We start from the raw sequence: 15,919 nt of genomic DNA on the forward strand, positions 1-15,919 counted from the left end.
ATTTGCTAGAGTTTAAATTAGAGGAAGAACAAGTAAAAGAAACAATGATTGCATGGGGGAAAAATTTAGGATATGGGATTGACTTAGATAAATGGCAAAAATTGTGGTCTCAGAATTATAAAATGACAATATCAACTGCATATAAAAAAATTTGTATAAGATGTCTTACAGGTGGCACTTACCCCCGGCGAGATTTGCAAGGATGTTCAAGCATAAATCAGATAAATGTCTCGCCTGTCTCGCTCACATTGACACATAGAACAAAATTGTTTGAAAACTTCCATAGGTACTAAGTGAAAAGTGGTACCAGTTGACTGACACCTTCATGGCCAAGGGTCACCACCACTTTTTACACTTCACACTTCTTGAAGAATTTGTCGCCCACCAGGCATCAGTGTGCAATATACACTGAGCCCATGGACTCAGAGCTGTTAGTCCTCCTAATAATAGAAGATACAACAGCAACCACATCTTGCCCTCAGGCCCTATACATACTACCAGAGAAAGACCCTTCATGGTTTTCCATGACACTGAGATCAGCTCCTTATCCACACACAGTTGGAGAGAGAACTCCTCAGATACAACCCAAGTTAGATCTTTGAATACAAGGAGAATACAGTTTTATCCTATGCACAACACTCGTTACTCGCTGAACAGCTGCACTGGGTTTGCAGCGAAATCACTGACCCAATGAAAAGAGTTACTAAGGGAGTACCAATACTGCTACAAGTGTTGCGAATCTAAACATTTGCCAAAATACCATGTCACATCTGCAGAAGTGACCCAACCATGCTGCATCCAGATGCCGAGCCACCATGTAACCCTCCTTCGGACAAGGAGCCACAACGTAATTTAGAAGCATGCAGGGCTCCTCGGCAGAATATGCACAAGCGTATTCTTTTTGCTGGTTAAGTTGTCTCTTCTCTGACTGTTGCCTTGGCTGTAGCTCTTGCCTCATTTTCCAAGGTCATTCGCATATACCCTTACACTGCTCTGAAAGAGCATAGAGTTATCCAGTGAGTTTATTGGATTATAAGATGTGAGCAGGACAGGATAGGGACTTGTTTCTTTTTGTAACAACACTGTTTCCTGCAATTTCCTGCTTGAGAAGCTTTCTCTTGCCCAGAAGAAGCAGGATCCTACAGCTTCTCTAATGAGCTGGTTTCCTGCAGTGTACATATGGCATGAACAATGAATCCTTCCAGGTAGGGAAGCATTGAGTTTCAGCTTGTCAAGTAAAGTACTTCAAGCTCAACCATTTCATTTAAATTAACTAATTGGGGAGAGGAGAAGTAGTGGAACATAACAAGAATCAGAAAAGGAACTACATTAATGGTAAGCATAAATTAAATCAAAGTTATTAGATTATTAGATTCCATCTGATGTGTTTATATGCTGTAATAGAACGATCTTATATCGCACAGGTAGAAGCCAAATGCTTCTAATTCAGCTTTTTACTGACAGATCCTTTATATATGTATTAAAACAAGTAGCATGGAGCTGACTGTGTGAATGAATATAAGTAAAAGAGCTGATGCAACCTTCAATTCTCTTGCTAAAGAATAAGTCATAGTGAAGGTTTCACTTCTTATATTCTAAATAAACATTTTGAAGCTTTTCTCTCTTTTTAAAATTTGTAATGCTAATCTTTAATACTTTTTAAAAATTTGATTTGTTTCAGAGCTTTCAGTTAAAGCTTCTTCCTTTTTGCAATTGCTTCATTCATTCACATATCTTCATGAATCAATATCTATTTTTCCCTACAAAAATGTGCTAAGATGAAAAAGCAATACAACCTTAACATAAATAATAAATGTGAACACAAATAATAAAGTTTCTCAATATTATTAGTCTTTAGATACTACTATATCATCTCTGTTAATCCAGATGGGGAGATTATTAGAAACTGAAGTGATTGAGATTCATCTTTGAGTTTGCAACATTAGTTGCAATAGTTCATCAAAACTGTTCCTCAGAACTGGATAAGATTATGGATCAATTACTATCAACATTTATTTATTTTTTATTTATTTTATTTTGTCAAGCGATTATAAGATAACAGGTATAAGTATAGAATAGAATAGAATAGAATAGAATAGAATAGAATAGAATAGAATAGAATACTTTATTGGCCAAGTGTGATAGGACACACAAGGAATTTGCCTTGGTGTATATACCCTCAGTATACATACAAGAAAAGATACATTCGTCAGAAGTCGAGAATCATAAGGTACAACACAATGATAGTCATAGGGTACAATAAGCAATCAATCATATTAGGAAACAGTCAGTCTAAATTGTAAATATACAAGCGACAAAGTTACAGTCATACAGTCACAAGTGGGAGGAGATGGGTGATAAGGAGCGATGACAAGATTAACAGTAATAGTAATGCAGACTTTGTAATAGTTGAACAGGGTTGAGGGAATTATTTGTTTAGCAGAGTGATGGCTTTTGGGAAAAAACTGTTCTTGTGTCTAGTTGTTCTGATGTGCAGTGCTCTATAGCATCGTTTTGAGGGAAGGAGTTGAAACAGTTTATGTCCCGGATGTGAGGGGTCTGTAAATATTTTCACAGCCCTCTTTTTGACTCCTGCAGTATACAGGTCCTCGATTGAAGGCAGGTTGGTAGTAATTGTTTTTTCTGCAGTCCTAATTACTCTCTGAAGTCTGTGTCTGTCCTGTTAGGTTGCAGAACCAAACTAGACAGTAATAGAGGTGCAGATGACAGACTCAATCATTCCTCTGAATCAGAGGATGGATCAGAGGATAGAACTGGATCAGCAGCTCCTTGGGCAGTTTGAGCTTTCTGAGTTGGCGCAGAAAGAACATTCTTTGTTGTGCTTTTTTGATGACGTTTTTGATGTTAGGTGTCTATTTTAGGTCATGTGATATAGTAGAACCTAGAAATTTGAAAGCCTCTACTGTTGATACTATGTTGTCTAGTATTGTAAGAGGTGGTAGTATGGGAGGGCTTCTTCTAAAGTCTACCATCATCTCTACTGCTTTGAGTGTGCTCAGTTCCAGATTGTTCTGGTTTCACCATGAGGCAAGTTGTATAACCTCCTGTCTGTATGTGGACTCGTCATTGTCTCAAATAGACCAATCACTGTTGTGTCATCAGCAAACTTCAGTATTTTAACAGATGGATCATTTGAGATGCAGTCATTGGTGTATAGGGAGAAGAGAAATAGAGAAAGCACACAGCCTTGGGGGCCCTCTTTGCTGATTGTACAGGTATTGGATATGATTCTGCCTAGCTTCACCTGCTGCTTCCTGTCTGTTAGGAAGCTTATGATCCACTTGCAAGTGTGTTCAGGTACTGCTAGTTGGTTTAATTTACTTAGAAGAGTGTCTAGAATGATGGTATTGAATGCTGAACTGGAGTCTACAAAGAGGACCCTTGCGTAGGTATTTGGAGATTCAAGGTGTTGTAGGATGTAATGCAGAGCCATGTTAACAGCATCATCTGTCGATCTATTTGCTCTGTATGCAAACTGCATGGGATCTAACAGCGGATCCGTGATGGTTTTCAGGTGGGACAGCACAAGCCTTTCAAAGATTTTCATAACTACAGATGTTAGAGCAACTAGTCTGTAGTCATAAACATAGTTATGAATGCATGAAATGGATACATATAAGAAAAAAAAGAAACAATAGAACAGTGATGGTAGGCACATTGGTGCGCTTATGCACACCCCCTACAGACCTCTTAGGAATGCGGGGAAGTCAATAGTAGATAGTTTAAGGTTAAAGTTTTTGGGGTTTGGGGAAGAAACCACAGAGTCAGGTAGAGTATTCCAGACATTGACCACTCTGTTGCTGAAGTCGTATTTCCTGCAATCAAGTTTATTTCTTGCAATCAAGTTACTTTAGATACTTACTTTTCACTCTTTTAGCTTGATACTGCACCAAGAACCCTGACAAATAAATCTGGAAGAGATTAACACTGTATTTATCCAACTAATTGCAACCAATCAATAGGACTTGTTCCTTCATAAATAGTTCATACATAAAAACCCCATCCCATTAGGTGTTCAAGTAATTGACCAGAAGAGGCCACTGATAAATCCAGAGACTCACACAACACAGATTAATTCAATTTATCCATTAACCATAATAGACTCTTGAAACTCTGCATAAATTCTCTTTCTCCCTTTGATTTTACCAAAAGACTATACAGCCTTGGTCTTTGCATGTGATTCATCTTGAAAGGATTCCCCGTTTAATGTTTTTTCTTTGGTAGAAATCCACCAGCTATAACCCATATTAGATCTAATGAACCCATGGGGTTGCTATGAACAACGTGAAATTGATTTTCTATTATCTTAAGCTTATTTTAATATAGCAGTAACAATAATAGCAGCACATGCTTTGTGCCATCTGAAAGAATGATAAGGGATGGTTATAATTTCCTTGTTTTTGAAGATGCATTAATTCATATGGCTTAATTTTACTTACCTACTTACTGATTTATTTACCACCCTTATTATTTTTTTACAAGTAACTCAAGGTGGCAAATATATCCAGCACACCTTTCATCTCTTATTTTCCCCACAATAACAACCCTATAAGATGAGTTGGGCTGAGAGAATGAATCACCCAAAGTCACCCAGATGACTTTCCTGGCTAAGGCAGGACTATAACTCATGGTCTCTGACTTTCTAGCTTGGTACCAACTGGCTCTCTGTCCTATTGTATCACCTTTTGAATGAACATCAAAAGAATTGCTCATATTTACATATTCCTAGCTCCTTTTTAATACAATTAGCTGAATAGGAGCTATTTGAGAAAGTTAAAACCATATCATCTGTGAATAAATTTAGAAGATTTGTCCTCACTACCTTTAACTCTGATCATTAGAGAGAAGTGCTATAGACATATTAAATAAAGATGATAAGGGGCAGCCATGTTTAATACCTCTTGAAATCATAATATAATTTGAGTTGTAATTGTTAAGTCCTATCTGAGCTATCGGGACCAACAAAAGCTACCTAGCTGTAGTTGGCCCATACATGGGATTAATCATTTTATGAAAGTGAGATCTATATTTAAGTTTCTTTGATAGTTGCTTTAAAAATTGTGGTTCCAAAGAATCAAAAGCTTTAAGAATATGCAACAAGACATAGCTAATTAACATATATTCATGTTTAATAGTTTTCTTCTAGGGATAGATATATTTCTTTTGGGGATAAAACTTGAGTGGTCCATTTGCATAATTTTCTTCCAGTTGGGGGTTAGCTAATAATTTGGTGAACACTGAGAAATGAGATGGGTCTGTAGGACATCATTTCCTGAGAATCTTTACCTGGTTCAAGCACAGGGTTATCTGGAACTCCTCTCAAAACTTTACCAGGAGCAAGATATTCTGTGAGAGTAAAAAGTCTAATATTAAGAGCTTTTTATTTGTAAAATTTTGCTGACAGTCCATCAGTATTTAGTGGCTTTTCATTTATAAAAGTGAATAAAAACTTTAAAAAGTTCTGAAAGGATATTTTATATATCTGGAGTTAGTTCTGGGAATACTAATCTATTTAACTGTTGGCTTATTTTAATTATTGATTGATTTGCTTCTGGAAAGAAACAAATTATTTGCTTATATCTTTAGTTTTGGTCATGTTTGAGCACTACTATCCTTAATTACATTGGTAAGGATTTTAAAAAAATCTTTTTAAAAATTAACTCAATAGAATTCTATTTTTTTTCACATCGTATTCATAATATATTTGTTTAGCAATAATAATTTGAAATGTAATTATATCTGTCTCCAAAACTTCTAATTCTCACCTTTTATTTTCTAGGTATTTATACATGTTAGCTGATGCAAGTCTTTTATATTTTGCTAGTAAAATATTAATTCATGAATAAAGCTTGTTATTTGTGATCTTACTCAACTTGCTCATCAAATTTACATGCCTCCTCTTAATTCTGCCTTCATCCTACCTTATTCTTACTGGTGTTTCTTGGAAAAATCCTCAACATTTGAGCTAATCGTTGCCCTACTGCTATGTTATAAAGTAAAATAGAGTTAATTCTTCAATCATAAGGCAAGGAACTTCAATAACCATATCTAATTAAGAATAAGGTTCTTTTGGGGATAGCCTAATATCATTTTAGCTCACTGCAAATAGTTCAAAACAAGCCCAGATACTCATATATAATATATCCCGGAGAGAGATTTATATGTCTCTGATTAAAAATTATGCTATTTTTACTATAGAGGTGGCTACAAATCCATGTCCAAGACTATGCATTAAGTTCTGAAATCTCTTAAATATTTCAATAAAGGGCTTTAATGCATCAATGTTAACGATTCCTGCCAATGTGTATATTAATTTCTTTTCAAACTCAGAGAGCACCAAGGACCCCTCATTTCAACCCCGAGTTACAAATATTTTCCTTAATTTCTTTTGCATTTTTCATAATCATTTGTAGATATCCAATCTGGCCTTGTTTAACAGTATACTTAAACAGCAGAGTTAAGGTCTGCAGTAAATTTTGGTCTGTGTCATGTCATGTTGTGTCATGTCCATCCATCCATCCATCCATCCATCCATCCATCCATCCTCTATCTATTTCCTATATTTTAGAATATTTTGAGCCTTGAAATTTATCCCAGTTTTGATCAGAATAGCTACTGCCCTTGGTTTATTGAACCTTTTTACCTGCTTATCAAAATATCTCTAATTCAGCTTATTTTTGTGTCTGTTTCTTGAAGCATAAACCACAAGGAGTTTGAATTGCTCAAAATGTTTGTATTCAATCATCATTACCTAAAGCTTTGAATGCCCTATTCAGAGTTGCTGTTCTTTTTTTGTGTTATCAGGATTATCAGTTAATTTTCTGAGTCCTCATTTGTATTCTTTTTAGTCACCTTAAAATCCCAAAGGAGGCAACTAGAAACTTAAGAATTCCAGTAATATATAAATACCACCCCCCCAATATTTATAATGAATTGCAGCTTTTAAAATTAAAATCATTGCAAAGCTCAGTTTTTGATTGCAATAGTAAAATCTAATACAAACTAAACTTAAATAACAATAGCATGTAGACTTATATATTGCTTCACAGTGCTTTACAGTCTTCTCTAAGAAGTTTACAGTGTCAGCTTATTGCCCCTGGGTCCTCATTTTAATCACTACAGAAGGATGGAAGGCTGAATCAACCTTGAGCCAGTAAGAATCGAACAGCTGAACTGCTGGCAGACAGCAGACAGCAGTCAGCAGAAGTAGCCTGCAGTACTGCATTCTAACTACCATGCTCATGACTCTTAAAGAAAAGAGAGTAGAAAGAAAAAATAAAAATTGTAAGAAAAAAGAAGAGAGAAGAAAGAGAAGAATAAAGAAAGAGAAAAGAAATATATAAAGAAGTAGCTTCCAACCTTTATCACAATAAATATAAACAATTTAATGACTTTTCATCCCCACTAGAGTTACAAACATTTAACTCTTCATCTCATCTCATATCTCTTATCGATAAATAAATCCATAAAACACCGTCTTTTTAGTCCTAGTGTCAGCAGAAAGTTCATAAGAGGTTGCCAGAAGGAACAAAACATCCTGTTTTAAGCTTGATCAAATAAATCATGTTTATATCTTTTCCTTTACTTCTAACAGTCTTAAACAATCTAGTTCAGTAAAGTATTGTCATAGGATTTGATTTCTCTTCATTTGCTCTTTGTCCCACTGGACAGAATTCTTCAAGGCTTTCAGAATCTTAAATTTAAAATCTGAAATATAGAAATAAGGCTCTGAATCTTAAACTTAAAAATGAGGTTCTTAATGTTTGTTTCAACTTTGTATAAATAACAATTGTTCAGTGTAGAAAATGTTACATAATGTAATAACTCAGATGTGGGTTAACAAGGCCTCTAATAGCCATACTAGAAAAGGTTACAAACAAATTTGAAATAATGAAACAACAGAGCCAGAAACCATAATTCTATTACATTTGAGCAGACTTCATTATCTTAATTGTAGTAAATTTATTATAGTGGATATTTATGATATGTGGCAAAGATGTTTATTATCTATTTCTCTTTATATATTTTTTTACATTTTAGCCATTCCTCCACCTCACTTCCCACAAACCATGCATTTATGCTATTCAGGTACTTGATAATGTTAATTACTGTCTAACAAAATCAAACAAAAAACCCCCCATGGAGTTATTTACATGAGTTCAATCACACTCATATATGTATGAATCATGCATGTTTTTCTTGGCTATTCCCTCTTTCCCAATATTTAGAATTTACCAGGATACCTTTCAAGCATAGGAGTTGGGAAAAAGAGTTACCATTTAATGGTGGAAAGAACAATCTATGCTTGATTTGAAGTAATGGATTGTTCATAGCTGTTTTCACTGCTTGAATTAAAGTGTGGTTTTCTTTCTGTGTTTTGTGCACAAAGGAACAACAACAAAAAAACCTTTTGAGAGATAGGGTCAGAATTCTGAATTTGTTCTGATTATAGCCTGGTCTTCCCACTCCTTCCCCCCCCTTTTCTCCCTTGATGATGATGAAGTTTGAAGTTACATTTTTTTCATTATCTCTGTTGTGTATACATACATTTAGTTCAACATAAATAATAAATAAGTAAATGAAGGCAAGGAAAATGGTCCAAAAATGAAGTCTATTCTGGTCTCTGATGCACTGTAAAATTGGAGTACTTCTCTTTTTATGTGCCATTGCTCTTAATTGTAAGATGAGAGATGCTGGGGCAGTTCTAGAAAACAATGTAGAAAAATTCTCTCATAATAGAGTTCTTCTATGAGTGCCAATTATATCACTACTGAACTGCTACTGCTTCTGCAGAAATTTCTTCTTTCATTGGTTTCCTTTTATGATGGAATAAAATACTGATAGATACACGTCCTTATATACCTTATTATAAATCAGTATTTCTAGCATCAAAATGTAGTTGAACTATAATAAACAACAACAAAAAAGACTTAATTTTGGAAAAAGACAGAGAAAAGTTTAGTTCTTTCTGAAGATTTCAGACCTGGAAATTTTCTTCCAACATATGCATATACAAACATACAACACCCATAACACGGTTCCCTTTCAGGGCAAGCAGGGTTAAATAAAAAGCAGAAAAAGAGTTAGAAGCAGTAAGCTAAAGAAAAAAAAAGATAGGAAATAGAACAGGCAAGACCAATTTACTGAATCTAATTTAATTCAATACGATTAACTGTATATTTCCATAATTTTCTGTTCTTTGAAAATCATTCTTTTGTTCTTTTAAGTTCTTTTTGAGGATCTCATTAACTTTATCAGCCATGATTTTTTTTAGCCTTCCTGTTCCCCTCAACTTATTTGCTCTTCCTTTGTATATTTATTTTATAGTTTGATTCTTTTTATATGACTTAGATACCCCAGTGTAGTTATTTCACATTGGAAACATGCCTCTGTATACAATTCATGTTATTTCAGTGCCCCGTGCCTTTCTTCATTCTTACTACTTTTGTTCCTTCTGACATATCTAACTCTTACTGTCTCATAACAAATTGAGCCAAAGAAACTTGTCTTGCACAGCCCTTTCTAATTTCTTTCTACAAACATTCATTTTTTCCCAACAGATCACTGTTGTCTGATCTTTAGCAAGCACTTGACTTTTACTTACAAAAGTTACAAAAAGTCAACTTTTTATTTTGATGTTTATATATAATTTGGAACCATTTACTTTATTTCCCCCATGAGACACAATTACATTGGTCTAATTTTTTCATCAGCCCACTCAGTCAGCCTGCCTATTGATCCATTGATCCATTCCTCCTTCCTCAATCTATTATAATTCAACCTCTTGACAATTACACATTGTAAAAAAGGAATCTAATCAATCATACCCACACATGATATATCAATGGGTTCTCATGAATCAATATAATCCAAAATAACTGCTCCAGAAATGCAAAAAATAAATAAATAGAAAAGGGCATATAAAGTAGATCTTTCAAGGATATAAACAGGTTTTGGACCATAAATCACATTATATATTTGCAGAACATGATTAAGGAATTAGGCATGGGAAAAGGTAAAGAATAGTCTTTTAGCATTTGGAAAGAGAAAAGAAAAGAGGCATCTTCATGGAAGAAAATGAACTGCTGCTCTCCTTCTGCATAAGGCTTACCTGGAGAGATATCTTTACAGGTTGTTTTATTCTCAAGCATTTGCAGCAATCAGCTCAGTAGGGAGTGGCAGGCAAACTGGTCCCTGATTGATGCTGGCAACAGCAAGAGCTTATTATCTACCTGCAATCAAGAGGGCATTTTACTACTGTGCTTCTCTGAGCCTCAGCAGCTCCCACAGAGCCCTTAATGCTGGAGATTAAACCCTGACCTATGTTTGACAACATATATTAACCCCACCATAACAGAAGAGAATCCCAAGAGCCCTGCTGTGCCAAGCTGTTTGCAATCTAGCAAAGGCTATTTCAGGCCTAGGGAAAAAATGTTATTAAAGGCTACTCTCACAGTGATGGCATTTCTCAGGACAACCCCCAGAGCTATACTATTCATAACAGCCTGGATTCTATGTAAAAATAGTTTTAAGTAGTAATTGATAAGCTGCTACAGATAATGACCATGTATTTATTCATTTTGCTGCATGTATAAATTGAGCATGCACTGGAGAAGATCCAAGTAAGTTACTATTTCTCAGGGGTTTAAAAGAAAATGTTGCAGGTGCACAGGTGAAACAAAAGCTACCATTAAACAGAACAAAACACTGACTCTTTTTCTTCCTGCTTTTATGAGCAAAATAAAGGATGAAGCTATTTTTATCCACTTAGATGAAAACACATGTTTGTTTTTGCCAGTTCTTGAACTCTTTGTCTTCATTTGATTTTGGCCTCAGATGCAATAAAAACAAAGTGGACATCAAGCCTTCCTTTGTTCTAGATAGATTTGAGAACCAGACAAGCATCGGAATTTAAATCAATCTCTCTCTCCCTCTCCCTCCCTCCCTCTCTCTTTCTCTCTTCCCCCCCAAACCCTAGCAAGCCAAAATAAAACAGGTTTGCTTAGCATCCTTCATAAACTGCCAAGCAGAATGCACTGAAGCACGTGTGAAAGTAAAGGACATACAATCAACTGGCAATGCAAAACATTGATTAGTATCCATTGTGAGTACAACCAAGTGACAGACCATTAAAACTATATTAAACGAATTGTCACTTTCTCTTTAGTGATTATACTTTGTATAAGAAAGCGAGAAAAGGAAATATAATTAAAAAAACTCTGGACATTTATATCATAAACAAAACATCTCTCCCCAGCATTTATTATGTTACTTGAAAATCCTTTTCCTTATCCTTCTGTTAAAAAATTAGTAATTCAAATGTTGACAAATTCCCTTTATCAACAATTCATTGCTAGTCTGCTGCTACATTTCTAGGTTTGTCCTTCTAATGTTGCATTGTAATTCTTTTGGCCCACCTACGGCTGCACGAAAAGGCCACATCTTTCAATGTCTTGATAAATACCAAATACTAGGGACACAGCCAAGAAAAACATATACATCCTTGATAAGTAGCAATTAGTCTACTATCTTGAAGATTTTTAACTCACCAACTCTGAGGTGCCAGCATAAGATGCCAAATACAGTATTTGACATGAAACTATTAACCATATTTTAATTCTTGAGAATAGTTTCATATGTTTTAAAAACCAGCTTTTACTTTAAAAAAAACAGGATATTCAAGCCCATTTTTCAAAAAATCAGGCAAATAAACAGCACTTATTTCATCTACTTTTTCCCCTACTTATAAAGTTAGGCTATTGTTTTAAGAGCAAGAATTAAATCTCCTAAGATCTTTAACAAATATGACATCTGAAATTTAAATTTACAAGTTTTAAAAATGCAGCTTTGGCTTCATCAGAACTAAAATAGCTCAAGATACATAATATGACAAATATTCCAGTTTATGCATGAAAGAATTTACTAGCTATTCCAATGGTATCTCAATGTGTAAGCTTTTTCATGTTTTAAAAGATCAAAACCAGATCTGCAACCTGATATTTTCCATATAGCATTAAATGCACTGTTACTAATCCTGGAACAAACATGGACAATAATACTAGCAAGATTAAATAGAAAGAGCTGCAAAATGAATTAAATCCAGGGTCAGTTTTAGGCTAAGGATGAGAAGACATTGGCCTAGATGCCAACGCTTAGGAGGTGCCAACACTGTCTCTCCTTCTAAATCATTGTAGATGAAAATCTTCACATTGGAGTGCCATCAGTCAATATGGCTTAGGCATCCAGTATATCTTTGAACAGACACTGTTTAAATCAATAATGAACAATCTTGAAAGTTTTTTTCCTGATGCACTGGGAACTGCATATTGGAAACTGGACATACGGAAGGATTAAGAATAATCAGAAAAAGTACAGATAGAATAGAGAAGATATTTAAAAAGTAAAAATAAATAGTATAATCTGTTGTTTTTAATAAGGTTTAGGTCTGGCATGGATTTTTTTTTTTATGGGGATGCAGCTGCAGTCTTGATAGTACATGATGTCTGAGAAGTCTTGGGACAGATAAGAGAACTTATTGGATTTATAAGCTTTTCTCATGTTGCGTGAGAATGCTGGTAGTAACCATGCCAAAAACATTTGGAAGATGTTAGATTATGAATAATTGTATGAAACTCTTGTGGTACATTTATTTATTTGTCCCTGAAAATTTGCTTTGTGATACAGCTGTAGGGCATAAATTACCTAGATATCAGTGTTGGTGTTTTATGTATGCCATAAATTTAATTCCAAACCTGAGCTACCATTAGGGTGATGGAGTAAGACAGCATGAGTAAATAGTGATTATTCATTTATTAAATCTAGTCACCCTAAGAAAATCTAACTTATTTTTAAAAAGCAGATCAAGTATTCTAAGCAATCTATTACTTAGTTACTTGTGTGAAAGTGGACAAAAGTGAATACAAACTATGATTCTAAAAAAAGGTTTGCAGTAGTAACATTCATAAATATTGAACTGAATTGGATTGTGGTTCCGAGACAAAGCAGGAACTCATTTGCTGATTGAGCAAACAAGGATATTTGTCAGGAAAGTTTGTGGGAATGTGAATGGGAGATTCCAAGTGTTATGTCCTTGGAACTAACCGAAGTTCCCAATCAAGTCCATCTATACTGCGGGGGCGTTTACAGCTCCCATTGGCTGGCTCCCTTCGACAGTCGGCTATAAAAGCCGGCTGCTAGGTCGAGCCAGTCGCTGTTCGCTGGAGCATGTCTGCTTGTTAGTATGCAGACGCGACAGCCCTTTATTCTGTTGAATAAAGCCTTTACTTGTGAATGCTCTGGTTTGGTCTCTCATTCCTCAATACATAATACCAAGAAACTCTAAATAGCATGGAGAGTAAACAAAGCTTTGTGTGCCCATTGTGTGCAAGTTTATCTTTATGAAGATAACTCAGATAACTATGTTTGTATTATAGAAATAGGAAAATGTAGTTGAAGAGACAGTTTATATACTGCATATAGCAGATAATGAGATAAATCCTTGAAGAACAGGAATCAAGCTTCTCAAGAGGGCCAGAGAAGGAAGTAAACTTCAGAGAACACAAAGAGGAAGTCATAGCAAGAGGTTCAAGAAACACATAGTGGTTATGGTAGTTTTGCTATAAAAGACACTCTAGGCTCTTAAGCAAACCTATTCAATTCTGGCTTCATGGAACAGTGTGAAACATACTGAGGTTCCACTTTGATGAAAAAGTGTAGCATTGTGAAGATAGGTAATTTTCTGCTAAGAGAAGTATGTGGTGTGCAGACTTGATATGACATTGCTTGATGAAGTTGTTTCTACCAGGTGTTCTCATACAGACTATGACATATAGATTGCTATGGGTATACAAATCCACTGATAACTAGCTCTTCCTCACTGGTTCATGACACTGCCATAAAAAGAACTCCATAATCTATGAGGCTCTGGGAAGAAAGGTAAAGGAATTGGGAATGCAAGTACTTTTTTTGGTTCTTCCAGTTGGTTATGGCATCAGAAGAGAGGGACAGCCTTCTTTATGTGTAGATGATGCAGTCAAAAATAATTTGATTTTCTCAGGATTGCAATACCTATGTGAACAAATTCTAGTACAAGAATTATTATATTTCATAAAGACTGGGCAGGACATGTTTGGCAGGTGCCTCACCAATCTCAGCTAGGGCCATTAAATTAGAAGAAAAGGAGGAACTTGGCAAGAGATCATATTTGAATAAGCTATCTATGAGACAAAGGTGAAGTACAGGGGGCTTTGCAATTGGCATAAAATATTACTCACAGTCTCAGGTGTTTCTATACCAAAGCATAGAGTATGGGAAAGGAACAAGAAGAACTTAATATTCTAACATAGCAAAAAAAGTATCATGTCACAGGCATCACAGAAACCTGCTTGGAATCATGATTGGAACATAACCCTGGAAGGCTACAACTTGTTTAGAAGGAACGTACTGAACAGAACAAGATGACATGTGTTGTACATAAAGAAAATGGAAATTTACAATGTGGCATATGGAAATTCTATTGAGCATGTTTGGATAACAATAAAAGAACAGAGAAATCACAGTTGATATTGTTGTGAAAGGTTATTTAATATAGACTGCCTGAACAGGTTGAAGATATGAGTGAGAACTTTCTGTATCGTACAACCAGACTTTTCAAAAGGCATGCAATAGTGACATGGTAGATAACTTCTGGAAATGTAATTCTGTCAAAAGTCATAGGCCCCAAGAAATTCTTGACTTTTTTTTTTTGCTCACAGAAGGAACAAGAAGGAACAATAAGAAGGAATTGGTTGAAGAACTGAAAATGACTGGGACATTGGAAAAAAGTGATCATGTTATCCTTGAGTTTATGATATCAAGGGTGAAAGAATAAAGATGAGTCAGATGTATATATTGGTTTTCTGAACAATAGATGAAAAGTAAATCAGATCTAATGGCTTGAAATATTAGAACCTGTAGGAGGAAAATGGCTAGGAATGGTTTGCATGCATTCCTTTCTAGAAGAAAAAAAATAAGAGATATCTAAGCAGACCAGAGTAGATGTACACATTGTTTTTTAAAAAAAATGCTGAAAAGAGAAAGGGATATGTATAGGAAATGTAAAAAGGGGAGTGAATAATCAAAGAAATATATACAATGCTTGCCAGAACCCATGTGAGTGAATGAACTTTTTAAATGCTGAAAATAACAAAAAAGTGTTGTTTGTGTGCATTAGTAACAACAAGAAAAGCAAGGAAGCTGAAGATCCTTGAATCAAGTCAAGGAGAAAGGGATGAATTGGTAATGGACAATGGTAAAAAGGCTTAATATCTTAACTCTTCTCTCAGAGGAGCTTTATGCTAATGGAACAAGGGAGCTTCAGCTGAAGACATAAAAGCAGAAGGGGGAAAAGCACCCAACACTTGGTTATTTTAAATGAATCTAGCTTCCAAGATAGATTAATACACCCAAAAGTGCTGAAGGAATCCTTGGATAGAATTGCAACGATTAATTAGAACCAGGATGGGTTTGTCACAAGCCATGCCAGACCATCTTTTCTCTTTCTCCTTTTCTTTCTCTTTCTCCTTCTTTCCTTTTCCTTCTTCTCCTTCTTCCCTTCTCTTTTTCTCCTTCTCCTCCTCTTCTTTTGAGAGTGGTCAAGGGAATGCTATGGATATAGGTTATGTTCACTTTATGACACATTTGACAAAATTTCTGATGATATTGTCATTTGTATAATGCTGAAATATGGAGTAAATTATGCACTTGTTAGCTGGATTCATAACAGAATGAATAACTGCACTCAAAAAAGGCTCCACATCAGATTAGGAAATGGTATTGAATGAAGTATAGTTTCCTGAACTCCGTGCTTTCACATTTTCTTAATGAACTAACTAAAAGGATGAGTATTAAATCTGGATTA

At 35.1% G+C, this 15,919-nt stretch overlaps 1 protein-coding gene and 1 long non-coding RNA gene across 2 annotated transcripts in view; one reads left to right on the forward strand and one right to left on the reverse strand.

Annotated features, from left to right (window-relative positions):
• The window catches only part of LOC148126106 (uncharacterized), a 79,719-nt gene extending 69,451 nt beyond the window's left edge, over positions 1-10,268 (reverse strand). Inside the window, exon 1 of the long non-coding RNA XR_015742830.1 lies at positions 10,133-10,268. This is a non-coding gene — a long non-coding RNA (uncharacterized LOC148126106). The remainder of the gene's footprint in view (positions 1-10,132) is intronic.
• GRM4 (glutamate metabotropic receptor 4) overlaps positions 1-15,919 on the forward strand; it is a 346,515-nt gene that overhangs the window by 191,783 nt on the left and 138,813 nt on the right. The gene's annotated exons all lie outside the window — the stretch shown is intronic.

The sequence above is a fragment of the Pseudonaja textilis genome, chromosome 3, assembly GCF_049901715.1.
Source record: "Pseudonaja textilis isolate UNSWEBS1 chromosome 3, rPseTex1.2, whole genome shotgun sequence".
Classification (NCBI taxonomy): domain Eukaryota; kingdom Metazoa; phylum Chordata; class Lepidosauria; order Squamata; family Elapidae; genus Pseudonaja; species Pseudonaja textilis.